Here is a 16,303-nt window from a genome sequence, read left to right on the forward strand (position 1 = left end):
TTTTTCGGAACCTAGGAGGTACCTGTCACAGTGCCAGGTACTGGGTACACAGCTGTGAGCAAGACAGGGATCATTCCTCCATTCATGGAATTTGAATTCTAATGAGGAAGACAGACAAAAAACACATGATACTGAATGAAAGGAACAATTACAGACTGTATACAGGTTATAGGAATAAAAAAGAAAGAAAGAAAAAAAAAAAAACCAAAGGACTCACAGAACAGGTGGGAGGAGGATGGGAGAGAGAAAGGGGAGATGTTTATTTTAGAAAATGGTGAGTTTACCAGGCAGTGGGGACAGCATATGCAAAGGCTCAGAGGAGGGAATGAGGCTGGCAGGCTTACGAACAAAAAGGAGGACAGCGTGGTGGGAATTAGGGAGAAAGAAGGCGATTGATAAGATGTGAGGGCTGAGAGGTTGGCAGAGGCTAGCTCCAGGAGCTTCTCGGTGGATCAAGCAGATCTGGACTTTATCCCGAGAGCCAAGGGGAGTGACGTGCTAAGATTTGGGTTACAAAAAGATCCCTTTGGCTGCAGTGTGGAAGACAGATCAGAGGAGGGCAAGGGGGAAAGTAGGGAGGACCATGCAGAGGCTTCTGCTCTGGTTAAGATGAGAGATGATAAGTGGGAGTAAAGGACGTATTCAAGATGGGTGAACGAGCTGACAAGAATTTTCTTCTCCAGACTTAACTCTCCCTCTCACCTTGTCCTCCGCCCTCCTGACCTTCACTCTGTCCTCTGAACGCCTCATGTACTTTCTTGACTCAAGTCATTTCTTCCTCCTTCCTCTAGTGAACTCCTACATATCCATCAAAACCCAACACAAAGTACCCCTCTGCATACTGAAGGCTTTCAGTATGCAAAGGCTTTACTCTCCCTCTTCTGTGTGTTCACCCCTGAAGGCTTTACTCTCCCACTTCTGTGTGTTCCTATCACCTTATATCATCACTGACCTTAATATGTATGAGTGTAATCAATCTCAGAACAGTTTAATTATTTTTTTAAAAGTTTTCATGTATATCTCCCTTGCTCAGTTTTAATGCAAAGACAAAGACTTCTAAATTTCTGAGTTCCTAGCACACTCACACTTAAGGAAGTGTTCCTAATTGTGAATGAATAAACTGTCACCAGTGAAATGAAGCAAATGACCTGGCTTCAGAAAGGATCTGGAATTATCACACTGAGAAATGACCATCTTTGTGTGACTTTGTCTCCCTGCACAGGCTGCCCTGATAATTGTGAAATAAACGCTCAAATAGGAAAAAGGGGAAAAAAAGTCTTTCAACTCTAGTATCCATTCCTGTGGCTTAAGAGTCATTTATGGAAATTACAACTAACACTAACGTGATAATTAAAACCAAATTGAACACCTAGTCAGTCGTGCTCAGGCTTGGTAGAAGCAAAGATGAACCCAGTGCATATCCAAGCTGCCCTGATTATGTGCTCCTTGTAATCAACATTACTCTTCTGGTTACATTTCACAGTTGATTTGGTTTTTCCCACACAAATCGAATTCTGTACCAGAGATGCAAAGTTTATGGTATTAGTGTAGTTTTTGTTTAGGTTCTACTTTTCATATATATATATTCCCATAAGTACAATCAGTTTTAAAAAATGATATTCTCCCCACATGGATTTAAGATTAATGATATTTGTTTATTATTGGATGATCTGCCTTCAGTAAGTGGTGTGAATAAGAATTGGCTCCCAATCTCACTTAATTTATTTTCATAAGCCAAAAAGCTATAAACATCAAATGCAACTCTCCAGGATGATAACAGGTTATTAACTTCTTAAGCCATTCCCTAATGGGTTTTAAATCTCCAAAAAACAGTGAGTTCTAAAGCAAAGGAGACATCGTAAAATTCTAGTCTCTCTTGGAAAACCAGCTGACATTGGGATCCCCCAGAACCTGGAGCAGGGCCTGACATGTTTTGTTTGTTTGTTTGTTTTCTACAGCTCCTCTGGGATTCCAGTCTGAATGCCTTCCTCCCCAAACCTCTGCCCACTTTGACTAACTTCCCCACTCCTTTTCCACAGTGAAGATGGACTTGGGTTCCATTAAGTCTTGGGTCGTGGTGAGCATGGACCAGAAGCAGGGTGAGCCGGCAAGCCAGGGGTCTGTGCCTCCAGCCTCAGTGCCCAGAGTCCAACAGCAGGTCCTGTGTACAGCCTGAGTCTCAAGATCTTCCGGAGCAATCAAGACGGGACCTACAATGACCCAATACCCTCTGGGGGACATGATTCTGAAGGCAGAATGGGTCACCAGGCCATTGCCCATGAAGGTGAGAAAGGACAAATGAAAATAAGGAGAGAAAGAACTATGGCAGCTGGTGGAGAAAGGAGACAGGGTGGCTCTGGAAGCACCAGCTGTTTTTAGTCAGATGGAAGGGATCTTGGAGAAAACATCTGCTCTCTGCAAGCCCGTCTGTTTCTATGTATCTTGTGCATTTTTTCTTGTGCTCTCTCTCTCTCTCTCTCTCTCTAAAGCATTATGAGGAGAAAATTCTGTGTCTGTTCAATATAAGGAAAATGAGTTCTGTCTCTTGCTGGTCCAGGAGGGAGGGGAGAATAAAATGTTCCTGGCTTCATCTTGCTACACTTTCTGCAAATGCCCTCTGCTCCAGCCCCTTGGGATGAAAGACACAAGCCTCCAGACTCTCAATGGCTGATCCTCTGGCTCCCTCTCTCCCTGGCTCTGAACACTCTTCTCTTCTCCTGAACCTGCTCTTCCTTCAAGCCCAAGCTCAGGGCCTTCTCCCGGAAGGGTCAGGCCTCTGGTAAGTGCAAGGTCCAGAGGCAGCACTGAGGCATGGAGATCCTGGGAGGACCAGGGCAGGGATGAAATTCTGAGATGGGGAAAAGGGGCAGGGAGAGCTGCATATGACTGCCATCACACTTAGGTTAGTAATTAACTGGGGCAACATGAAGGCGTTATAATTGACAGGGAGGAATATGGAGGGTTTCTCTGGCCCTGATGTTTTGTTTCTTGACTTAAGTCATGGTTACACTGTGTTGGCTTTATCATACATAAGCTACACAATTTAATTTCATGAACTTTTCCAAATTAAAAAAGTTTTGATTTTTTTAAACCACTCGAGTTAGGGATTTAAATGTAGAACTAAAACCTTAAATCTTTTGGAGGAAAATCTCAGAGACTATAGTTGACCCTTGAACAACACAGGTTCGAACTGTGCAGGTTCACTTATACGTGGATCTTTTTCAATAGTAAATATCACAGTGTTACACAATCCACTGTTTGTTGAATCCAAGGATACAGAACTGTGGATATGGAGGCACAGTGGATACAAAGAGTCGAATATAAATTTTGCCTGGATTTTCCACTGCAAAGAGGGTTGGTACCCCTAGCCCCTGCACTGTTCAAGGGCCAACTGCATAGTTGTGGCCCCAGAACAGGGAGAATTCCTTAAACAAAATGAAAATGCACAACTTTCCAAAGGAAAGAGTTATAAATCTCTGTAAGAGAGAACTTGCTGAAAACAGCATTCAAAGATAAATCAGAGGTTGGGAGAAAATATTTTCAATACATATAAGCAACAAAGTATTAGTATGCAGAAAATATAAAGAACTTACACATATTAACATATGAAAACATAATAATCTTCTCCAATCATCAGAGACATAAATAAAAACCTCAATGAGATGCTGTTTTGTACTCATAAAATTGTCAAAAATTGTGATGTGTGATAATATGTTAGAAAATGGGATCTGTTACACTGCTGACAGAGTGAAAATGTGTACAAACTTTTTGGAGAGCAATTTGGAAATATGTAGTGAAACTTAAGTTGCACATTCCCAAAGACCCAGGTAATCTGCCTCTGAAATATGATCAAGAGACATTCTTATATGTACATGGAAGGAAATACATGGAAGGATGTTTTCTGCCACAACCCAAGTGTCTATTCAGAGGAGAAGGGATAAGTACATCTTAATTTTTTCAAACAATGAAATACACTCTATAGCCATGAAAATGAAAGAATCAGATTTCACATGATCCATGTGGGTAACTCTCAAAAACTTAGTATTGAGAGATGGAAAAAAAGGAAGTTACAAAATATATGTATCATACAACAGATAGATACATGATAGGTAGGTAGGTAGGCAGGTAGATAGATAGATAGCAATATACTTTAAAACACATACTACATACCCAGGTAATGAAAGCAAAAAAGCACATGCAGGAGAAACACATGTCAACTTCAAAATAGTGTCTACCTCTAGTTAAGGAGGGCAGGAGAGAAATGTAATCCATAAGGGTTACAAAGATGACTTCAACGGTATAATTTTTAAATTTCCTTTAAAGAAAATAAGAATGAAATGTGGCAATATAATGTCTTTGTTTAAATCTGTCCAGTGTATACATGTGTGTGTGTTTCATCATTTTCTGTCAATTTCCATATATTTTAAGTATCTCAGAATTGCAACAAAAATAATACAATTATAAAGAGAGAAAATACCATTCCCTGCTGAGGGGGGACACTGCCTAACACAACATCTTGCACACGTCAGTCTCAATATTGTCTTTTTGAAAGTCCCTTGGCTCCCCTGGGAACAAGTCAGGGGTGAGAATAAGGCCATAAGACCCTCAGATGGGCCTGGGCCGGTACCAGCCCATACGGCCATTGGCTGTGCCTGAAACGCAGGGCCGGCCAAGCTGTGTTCAGGAGTGCCCGCCTCTATTTAACTTCCCACCCCTGTCATCTCCCTCCTCTGGCCTGTGAGTGGTTGAGCCTCCTCCCGCGCTCTCCTCCACCCTCCGGGGTGACAGGTATTTCACTCTGTGCTATTTATGTCTCCCCCACCCCCAGCCCGGCATAGAAGCCCCGGGCAGCAGCAGGGTCCTGTTCATCCACTGCACATAGAAGGTGACAACAAACACAGGCTAGATTGGAAATCACACTGTGCACACCAGCTCCGGGGATGCAGGGGGTCTGGACCTGGAGTGATTCTGCGCCTCCTCCTCTGGGGGGCCTCTGGGAGCCCGGGGCTGGGTCTCTTGCAAGTGGGTCTCTCCGTGAATCCAAGGCCACGCCTTCTGAGAAGAATGGAGCCCAGAGCAGGGTCTGCTCTCTTCTGACTGCACATCACGCCCGATGCTGCTCACGTTTATGAATACTCTTCTACAGAGACCCAAGGGGACCATACCGACGTGAAAACAGTCGTTGCATCAAAATGGGGGAAATTATGCTTTTCTCCCTATTTCCTAAGCTTTCTGGTATATGGTTTTATTGTCCTCATAAAAATTTATAAGGAATATAAAAACCCATCTAAGGATAGCAAGTGTTTCAAGGATTTGAAAGATTTAATTCCTCACCCTTTAAATGTTCCCTTTGAAATGACCAATAAATATGTAAGTAGAGTATATATAAAATTAGAATATATATAAACACCATTAGAATAAATAATACCTAAATAATATGGGCAAGAGTACCATGGATGAGCAAAAAATTAAGTGCAGATTCTACAAGAAATCCTGCAGACAGGATTTAAAAAAAAAAATAGATTTCAGGTTTTCATGGTCAGGGAGGAGGCCAGGCATCTGCATGTCTACCCCCCAGGTAATTCTGACTCAGACCTCAGTTTGGAAAACACTGAGGTAGAAAAACAAATTAGTCTTGGAATCAGAGCCTATTTAAGGAAAGCAACTGTGATGCCAGCGTATAGAATCTGAAAATCAGAGAGACAATGGGTGGAGATAGATAGAGCGGGGACATAGCACAGCTGGGAAGGGCTTGACTTCAGGCTTCCCTGCTGCAGAGGGAGCTATACGTGAAACATTCAGGGGACAAAGGGAAGGGGTCTAGCTAGAGTGGGAGGGACAGAGGAGGACAGCAGTGCCCCAGGCCACCTCCATGAACCCAGGAGAGCCACCACCACCTCCATGCCAAGATGTTACTGATCTCACCACCTGTACAGGAGGCAAGTCTCCAAGTAAGTCAAAATCCACCTCAAGAAATTCTCATTTTTCTTGGATCCAAGTACATGAACAAGGAAACTTTCAAACTCTGCCAGAACTCATTCTTCTCCCAACATTCTCTCTCCAAGAATGCGAAATAGGAGAGAAATCACTAGACTTCTGAGAATATTTGGTAGTTCATAAGATAATGATCATTGTGAGATATAAGCAGAATGATACAGACAATAGCCAAAGTCAGAGAGAGAGAGAGCATTCAAGAAATCCTCTAGGGTGCTTCAAGATGGTGGAAGAGTAAGACGCGAAGATCACCTTCCTCCCCACAAATACATCAGAAATACATCTACACGTGGAACAGCTCCTACAGAACACCTACTGAATGCTAGCAGAAGACCTCAGACCTCCCAAAAGGCAAGAAACTCCCCCACGTACCTGGGTAGGGCAAAAGAAAAAAGAATAAACAGAGACAAAAGAATAGGGACAGGACCTGCACCAGTGGGAGGGAGCCGTGAAGGAGGAAAGGTTTCCACACACTAGAAGCCCCTTCGCGGGCGGAGACTGCGGGTGGCGGAGGGGGGAAGCTTCAGAGCCGTGGAGGACAGCGCAGCAACAGGGGTGCGGAGGGCAAAGTGGAGAGACTCCCGCACAGAGGATCGGTGCCGACCAGCACTCACCAGCCCGAGAGGCTTGTTTGCTCACCTGCTGGGGCGGGCGGGGCTGGCAGCTGAGGTTCGGGCTTTGGTCGGAGCGCAGGGAGCGGACTATGGTTGGCGGCGTGAACACAGCCTGCAGGGGTTAGTACACCACAGCTAGCCAGGAGGGAGTCCGGGAAAAGGTCCGGACCTGCCGAAGAGACAAGAGACTTTTCCTTCCCTCTCTGTTTCCTGGTGCGCGAGGAGAGGGGATTAAGAGCGCAGCTTAAAGGAGCTCCAGAGACGGGCGCGAGCCGCGGCTAACAGCACGGACCCCAGAGACGGGCATAAGACGCTAAGGCTGCTGCTGCTGCTGCCGCCAAGAAGCCTGTGTGCGAGCACAGGTCACTCTCCACACCTCCCTTCCGGGGAGCCTGTGCAGCCCGCCACTGCCGGGGTCCCGGGATCCAGGGACAACTTCCCCGGGAGAACGCACGGTGCGCCTCACGCTGGTGCAACGTTACATCGGCCTCTGCAGCCGCAGGCACGCCCCACACTCCATGCCCCTCCCTCCCCCAGGCCTGAGTGAGCCAGAGTCCCTGAATCAGCGGCTCCTTTAACCCCGACCTGTCTGAGCGAAGAACAGATGCCCTCCGGCAACCTACATGGAGAGGCGGGGCCAAATCCAAAGCTGAACCCCAGGAGCCGTGCGAACAAAGAAGAGAAAGGGAAATCTCTCCCAGCAGCCTCAGGAGCAGCGGATGAAATCTCCACAATCAACTTGATGTACCCTGCACCTGTGGAATACCTGAACAGACAACGAAGCATCCCAAACTGAGGAGGTGGACTTTGGGAGCAAAGATATATATATATTTTTCCCATTTTCTCTTTTTGTGACGGTGTATGTATATGCTTTTGTGTGTGATTTTGTCTGTATAGCTTTGCTTTTACCATTTGTCCTAGGGTTCCGCCTGTCCATTTTCTTTTTTAGTATAGTTTTTAGCGCTTGATATCATTGGTGGATTTGTTTTTCAGTTTGGTTGGTCTCTTCTTTCTTTCTTTTATTACTTTAAAATTTAAAAAAAACTTTAATACTAATTTTTTATTTTAATAACTTTATTTTATTTTTCTTTTTTTCTCCCTTTTATTCTAAGCCGTGTGGATGACTGGGTCTTGGTGCTCCCGGGCGTCAGGGCTATGCCTCTAAGGTGGGAGAGCAAAGTTCAGCACATTGCTACACCAGAGACCTGCCAGCTCCACGTACTATCAAATGGCGAATATCTCCCAGAGATCTCCATCTCAACAAAAAGACCCACCTCCACTCAATGACCAGCAAGCTACAGTGCTGGACACCCTATGCCAAACAACTAGCAAGACAGGAACACAACCCCACCCATTAGCAGAGAGGCTGCCTAAATTCATAATAATGTCACAGACACCCCAAAACACACCACCAGACACGGACCTGCCCACCAGAAAGACAAGATCCAGCCTCATCCACCAGAACACAGGCACTAGTCCCCTCCACCAGGAAGCCTACACAGCCCACTGAACCAACCTTAGCCACTGGGGGCAGACACGAAAAACAATGGGAAATACAAACCTGCAGCCTGAGAAAAGGAGACCCCAAACACAGTAAAGGAGACCCCAAACACAGTAAGTGAAGCAAAATGAGAAGACAGAGAACCACACAGCAGATGAAGGAGCAAGGTAAAAACTCACCAGACCTAACAAATGAAGAGGAAACAGGCAGTCTACCTAAAAAAGAATTAAGAGTAATGATAGTAAAGATGATCCAAAATCGTGGAAATAGAATGGAGAAAATACAAGAAATGTTTAAAAAGGACCAAGAAGAACTAAAGAGCAAACAAACAATGATGAACAACACAATAAATGAAATTAAAAATTCTCTAGAAGGAATCAATACCAGAATAACTGAGGTAAAAGAACGGAAAAGTGACCTGGAAGATAAAAGAGTGGAAATAACTACTGCAGAGCAGAATAAAGAAAAAACAATGAAAAGAATTGAGGACAGTCTCAGAGAGCTCTTGGACAACATTAAACACACAAACATTCAAATTATAGAGGACAGTCTCAGAGAGCTCTTAGACAACATTAAACACACAAACATTCGAATTATAGGGTCCCAGGAGAAGAGAGAAAGAAAGGGACTGAGAAAATGTTTGAACAGATTATAACTGAAAACTTCCCTAATATGGGAAAGGAAATAGTCAATCAAGTCCAGGAAGCACAGAGAGTCCCATACAGGATAAATCCAAGGAGAAACGTGCCAAGACACATATTAATCAAACTATCAAAACTTAAATACAAAGAAAAAATATTAAAAGCAGCAAGGGAAAAAAAATAACACACAAGGAAATCCCCATAAGGTTAACAGCTGATCTTTCAGCAGAAACTCTGCAAGCCAGAAGGGAGTGGCAGGACATATTTAAAGTGATAAAAAGGAAAAACCTACACCCAAGATTACTCTACTCAGCAAGGATCTCATTCAGACTTGATGGAGAAATTAAAACCTTTACAGACAAGCAAAAGCAAAGAGAATTGAGCACCATCAAACCTGCTTTACCACAAATGCTAAAGGAACTTCTCCAGGCAGGAAACACAAGAGAAGGAAAATACCTACAATACGAAACCCAAAACAATTAAGAAAATGATAATAGGAACATACACATCGATAATTACCTTAAATGTAAATGGGGGCTTCCCTGGTGGCACAGTGGTTAAGAGTCCACCTGCCAATGCAGAGGGCGCAAGGTTCGTGCCCCGATCCGGGAGGATCCCACATGCTGCGGAGCGGCTGAGCCCGTGAGCCATGGCCACTGAGCCTGCGCATCTGGAGCCTGTGCTCCACAGCGGGAGAGGCCGCAACAGTGAGAGGCCAAAAAAAAAAAAAAAAAAAAAAATGTAAATGGATTTAATGCTCCAACCAAAAGACACAGACTGGCTGAATGGATACAAAAACAAGACCCGTATATATGCTGTCTACAAGAGACCCACTTCACCTAGGGACACATACAGACTGAAAGTGAGGGGATGGAAAAAGATACTCCATGCAAATGGAAATCAAAAGAAAGCTAGAGTAGCAATTCTCATATCAGACAAAATAGACTTCAAAACAAAGACTATCATGAGAGACAAAGAAGGACACTACATAATGATCCAGGGATCCATCCAAGAACAAGATATAACAACTGTAAATATTTATGCACCCAACATAGGAGCACCTCAATACATAAGGCAAATACTAACAACCATAAAAGAGGAAATTGACAGTAACACAATCATAGTAGGGGACTTTAACACCCTACTTTCACCAATGGACAGATCATCCAAAATGAAAATAAATAAGGAAACAAAAACGTTAAATGATACATTAAACAAGATGGACTTAATTGATATTTATAGGACATACCATCCAAAGACAACAGAATACACTTTCTTCGCAAATGCTCATGGAACGTTCTCCAGGATAGATCATATCTTGGGTCACAAATCAAGCCTTGGTAAATTTAAGAACACTAAAATCATATCAAGTATCTTTTTCCAACCACAATGCTATGAGACTAGATATCAATTACAGGAAAAAATCTGTAAAAAATACAAATACATGGAGGCTAAACAATACATTACTTAATAACCAGGAGAACACTGAAGAAATCAAAGAGGAAATCAAAAAATATCTAGAAACAAATGAGAGTGAAAACACGACGACCCAAAACCTATGGGATACAGCAAAAGCAGTTCTAAGAGAGAAGTTTATAGCAATACAATTCTACCTTAAGAAAGATGAAACACCTCAAATAAACAACCTAACCTTACACCTAAAGCAATTAGAGAAAGAAGAACAAAAAAATCCCAAAGTAGGGCCTCCCTGGTGGCGCAAGTGGTTGAGAGTCCGCCTGCCGATGCAGGGGATACGGGTTCGTGCCCCGGTCTGGGAGGATCCCATATGCCGCGGAGCGGCTGGGCCCGTGGGCCATGGCCGCTGAGCCTGCGCGTCCGGAGCCTGCGCATCCGGAGCCTGTGCTCCGCAACGGGGGAGGCCACGACAGTGAGAGGCCCGCATACCGCAAAAAAAAAAAAAATCCCAAAGTAAGCAGAAGGAAAGAAATCATAAAGATCAAATCAGAAATAAATGAAAAAGAAATGAAGGAAACAATAGCAAAGATCAATAAAACTAAAAGCTTGTTCCTTGAGAATATAAACAAAATTGATAAACCATTAGCCAGACTCATCAGGAAAAAGAGGGAGAAGACTCAAATCAATAGAATTAGAAATAAAAGAGAAGTAACAACTGACACTGCAGAAATACAAAGGCTCATGAGAGATTACTACAAGCAACTATATGCCAATAAAATGGACAACCTGGAAGAAATGGACAAATTCTTAGAAAAGCACAACCTTCCAAGACTGAACCAGGAAGAAATAGAAAATATAAACAGACCAATCACAAGCACTGAAATTGAAACTGTGATTTAAATTCGCCCAACAAACAAAAGCCCAGGATCAGATGGCTTCACAGGCGAATTCTATCAAACATTTAGAGAGAGCAAACACCTATCCTTCTCAAACTCTTCCAAAATACAGCAGAGGGAGGAACACTCCCAAACTCATTCTATGAGGCCGCCATCACCCTGATACCAAAACCAGACAAAGATGTCACAAAGACAGAAAACTACAGGCCAATATCCCTGATGAACATAGATGCAAAAATCCTCAACAAAATACTAGCAAACAGAATCCAACAGCACATTAAAAGGATCATACACCATGATCAAGTGGGGTTTATTCCAGGGATGCAAGGATTCTTCAATATATGCAAATCAGTCAATGTGATATACCATATTAACAAATTGAAGAATAAAATCCATATGATCATCTCAATAGATGCAGAAAAAGCTTTTGACAAAATTCAACACCCATTTATGATAAAAACCCTCCAGAACGTAGGCACAGAGGGAACTTACCTCAACATAATAAAGGCCATATATGACAAACCCACAGCCACATTGTCCTCAGTGGTGAAAAACTGAAACTATTTCTACTAAGATCAGGAGCAAGACAAGGTTGCCCACTCTCACCACCATTATTCAACATTGTTTTGGAAGTTTTAGCCACAGCAATCAGAGAAGAAAAAGAAATAAAAGGAGTGCAAATCAGGCAGGAAGAAGTAAGGCTGTCTCTGTTTGCACATGACATGATACTATACATAGAGAATCTTAAAGATGCTACCAGAAAACTACCAGAGGTAATCAATGAATTTGGTAAAGTAGCAGGATACAAAACTAATGCACAGAAATCTCTTGCATTCCTATACACTAATGATGAAAAATCTGAAAGTGAAATTAAGGAAACACTCCCATTTACCACTGCAACAAAAATAATAAAATACCTAGGAATACACCTACCTAAGGAGACAAAAGGCCTGTATGCAGAAAACTATAAGACACTGATGAAAGAAATTAAAGATGATACAAATAGATGGAGAGATATACCATGTTCTCAGATTGGAAGAATCAACATTGTGAAAATGACTCTACTACCCAAAGCAATCTACAGATTCAATGCAATCCCTATCAAACTACCACTGGCATTTTTCACAGAACTAGAACAAAAAATTTCACAATTTGTATGGAAACACAAAAGACCCCAGTAGCCACAGCAATCTTGAGAAGGAAAAAGAGAGCTGGAGGAATCAGGCTCCCTGACTTCAGACTATACTACAAAGCTACAGTAATCAAGACAGTATGGTACTAGCACAAAAATAGAAATATAGATCAATGGAACAGGATAGAAAGACCAGACCTAAACCCACACACATATGGTCACCTTACTTTTGATAAAGGAGGCAAGAATATACCATGGAGAAGAGACAGCCTCTTCAATAACTGGTGCTGGGAAAACTGGACAGCTACATGTAAAAGTATGAAATTAGAACACTCCCTAATACCATACACAAAAATAGACTCAAAATGGATTAAAGACCTAAATGTAAGACCAGACACTATAAAACTCTTATAGAAAAACTTAGGCAGAACACTCTATGACATAAATCACAGCAAGATCCTTTTTGAACCACCTCCTAGAGAAATGGAAATAAAAACAAAAATAAACAAATGGGACCTAATGAAACTTAAAAGCTTTTGCACAGCAAAGGAAAACATAAACAAGATGAAAAGACAACCCTCAGAATGGGAGAAAATATTTGCAAATGAAGCAGCTGACAAAGGGTTAATCTCCAAAATTTACAAGCAGCTCATGCAGCTCAATATCAAAAAAAAACCAAACAATCCAATCCAAAAATGGGCAGAAGACCTAAATAGACATTTCTCCAAAGAAGACACACCGATTACCAACACACTCATGAAAGCATGCTCAACATCATTAATCATTAGAGAAATGCAAATGAAAATTATAATGAGATATCATCTCACACCAGTCAGAATGGCCATCATCAAAAAATCTACAAACAATAAATGCTGGAGAGGGTGTGGAGAAAAGGGAACCCTCTTGCACTGTTGGTGGGAATGTAAATAGATACAGCCACTATGGAGAACAGTATGGAGGTTCCTTAAAAAACTAAAAATTGAGTTATCATATGATCCAGCAATCCCAATCCTGGGCATATATCCAGAGAAAGCTCTAATTTGAAAAGACACCTGCACCCCAATGTTCACTGCAGCACTACTTACAAGAGCCAAGACATGGAAGCAACCTAAGTATCCATCGACAGATGAATGCATAAGAAGATGTGGTACATATATACAATGGAATATTACTCAGCCATAAAAAAGAACAAAATAATGCCATTTGCAGCAACATGGATGGATCTAGAGAGTGTCATATTGAGTGAAGTAATTCAGGCAGAGAAAGACAAATATCATATGACATCGTTTACATGTGGAATCTAAAAAAGTGGTACAAATGAACATTTTTACAAATCAGAAATAGAGTCACAGATGTAGAAAAGAAACTTACAGTTATGGGGGAAAGGGGGGTCGGATAAATTGGGAGATTGGGATTGACATATACACACTACTATATATAAAATAGAGAACTGATAAGAACCTACTGTATAGCACAGGGAACTCTATACTTTGTAATGACCTATATGGGGAAAGAATCTAAAAAAGAGTAGATATCTGTATATGTATAACTGATTCACTTCACTGTACAGCAGAAACTAACACAACATTGTAACTATACTCCAATAAAAATTAATTTAAAAAATTAAAAAATAAAAAGCATCTGATGCTCCCCCCAAAAAGATGTGGTATATATACACAATGGAATATTACTCAGCCATAAAAAAATGAAATAATGCCATTTGCAGCAACATGGATGGACCTAGATATTATCATACTAAGTGTAGTAAGTCAGACAGAGAAAGACAAATATCGTATGATATCACTTATCTGTGGAATCTGAAAAATGATACAAATGAACTTATTTACATAACATAAATAGACTCACAGACGTAGAAAACAAACTTATGGTTACTGAAGGGGAAAAGTGGGGGGGCATAAACTAGGAGTTTGGGATTAACATACACACACCTCTATATATAAAATAGGTAAACAACAAGGACCTACTGTATAGCACAGGGAACTCTACTCAATATTTTATAATAACCTGTAATGAAAAAGAATCTAAAAAAGAATACGTGTGTGTGTTTGTATCTGAATCACTTTGCTGTACACCTAAAACTAACACAATATTGTAAATCAACTATATTTCAATTAAAAAAAATTTTTTTTTTTGGCAGTACGAGGACCTCTCACTGCCGCAGCCTCTCCCGTTGTGGAGCACAGGCTCCGGACGCACAGGCCCAGTGGCCATGGCTCACAGGCCCAGCCACTCCGCGGCATGTGGGATCCTCCCAGACCGGGGCACGAACCCGTATCCCCTGCATCAGCAGGCGGACTCCCAACCACTGCGCCACCAGGGAAGCCCCTCAATAAAAAAATTTTTAAAAAGGAAAGGTCTCTCTGATGAGGTCATACATGAGCAGAGACTTGAGGGAAATGAAGGAGCAAAGCTTGGGAATTTCTGGAGGAAAAGAGTTGCAGCTATTGCAATGCAAAGACCTTGAGGTGGGAGCATACTTGGTGGATTTGAGTAACTTCAAAGAAGCCTGCATGTCTGGAACTGAGCATCCTGAGAAGGGATGAAGTCAGAATGAGAAAGAAGGGGGAGGGACGGGGGGCAGATCCTGGGGCCTTACAGGCCATGGCAAGACTTTGGCTTTCACTCTGAGAACACAGAGAAGCCACAGGAAGGGTTGGGACAGGAGAGTGACATGATATGACACATTACAAAAGTATGGTTCTGGCTGTGAGTCAATTTTGGGAGCAAGGTGGCCCTTAGGAAACTATATTTCACAGTCCAGGTGAGTGGTGATGGTGGCTTGGACCAGGGTGAGACCAGTGGAGTGGTGAGAAATGCTCACATTCTGGATGTATTTTGAATGTAGAGCCCATGAAATTGGCTGTGGATTTCATGTGGAGTCTGAAAGAAAGAAGAGTCAAGGACCACTGCAAAGTTTTTGTCCTCAGCAACACAAACGATAGAATTGCCAAAAATGGAGATGAGAGAAGCTTCTGAAGGAGTGAGTGGGTGGAGAGGACAGAGAGTTTGGTTTTGGATATAATGGGATTCAGATGCTAATGAGAGAGGCTTCCCTGGTGGCGCAGTGGTTGAGAGTCCGCCTGCCGATGGAGGGGACACGGGTTCGTGCCCCAGTCCGGGAAGATCCCACATGCCACGGAGTGGCTGGGCCCGTGAGCCATGGCCGCTGAGCCTGCGCGTCCGGAGTCTGTGCTCCACAACGGGAGAGACCACAACAGTGAGAGGCCCGCATACCGCGAAAGAAAAAAATAAAAATTAAAAAAAAACCAGATGCTAATGAGACTTCCAAGAGAATGATGGCAGCAGGCAACTGAGGGTCTGAGTCTGGAGATCAGGGGGGAGCCTGGTATTTGTTGGGAAAATGTCAGGGCGTTATTGAGTGAGATCACCAGAGCTGTACCAGAAGACAGAGAAGAGGTCCTAGAACTGAGCTCTGGCCTGGTCCAGCATTCAGATGACAGTCAGAGAAATGAAGAGGGAAGGGCAAAAGAGGCACAACCTGGTGGGGAACTGGGAGGAAACCAACAGAGAGTGGCATCCTGGAAGCCACATGAAGGAGGCAAAAGTGGTCACTTGTGTCAAGTGATGCTCAGCCAATGATCAAAGAACTGACCTTTGGTTTTTGCGTCATGTAGGTGAGTGGCGACCGTAACCCAAGCAATTACAGTGAGATGATAGGCACAATGGCCTGAGTGGAGCTGGTACAAGAAAGAACGGGAGCAGAGAACGGAGAGACAAGTAAACAATTTGTGTGAGGAGTCTGTTCTAAAGGAAGGCAGTGAAACAGGTGGTAGCTGAAAGGGGAATGTGGTTTCAAGGAGAGGCTTCTGTTTTAATTGGCGGTATGAACATGCTTGTGTGCTCACGGGCATCACCTAGCAGGGAAAGACCAGCTCTTCGCTGGAGAAAGGACAACTATAGGAGAACATTTTAACCAATTTTATAGTGGAGGAAGCTAAAGTTCAGAGAGGTGAAGTGATTTTACAAAGACCACACAGTTAGTTGGCTGCAGACCAGGATTCAGAGCAGGTCTGCCTGCCTTCTTTTTTTTTTTTTTTTTTTTTTGCGGTACGCGGGCCTCTCACTGT

Source organism: Mesoplodon densirostris, chromosome 19 (assembly GCF_025265405.1).
Source record: "Mesoplodon densirostris isolate mMesDen1 chromosome 19, mMesDen1 primary haplotype, whole genome shotgun sequence".
NCBI lineage: Eukaryota > Metazoa > Chordata > Mammalia > Artiodactyla > Ziphiidae > Mesoplodon > Mesoplodon densirostris.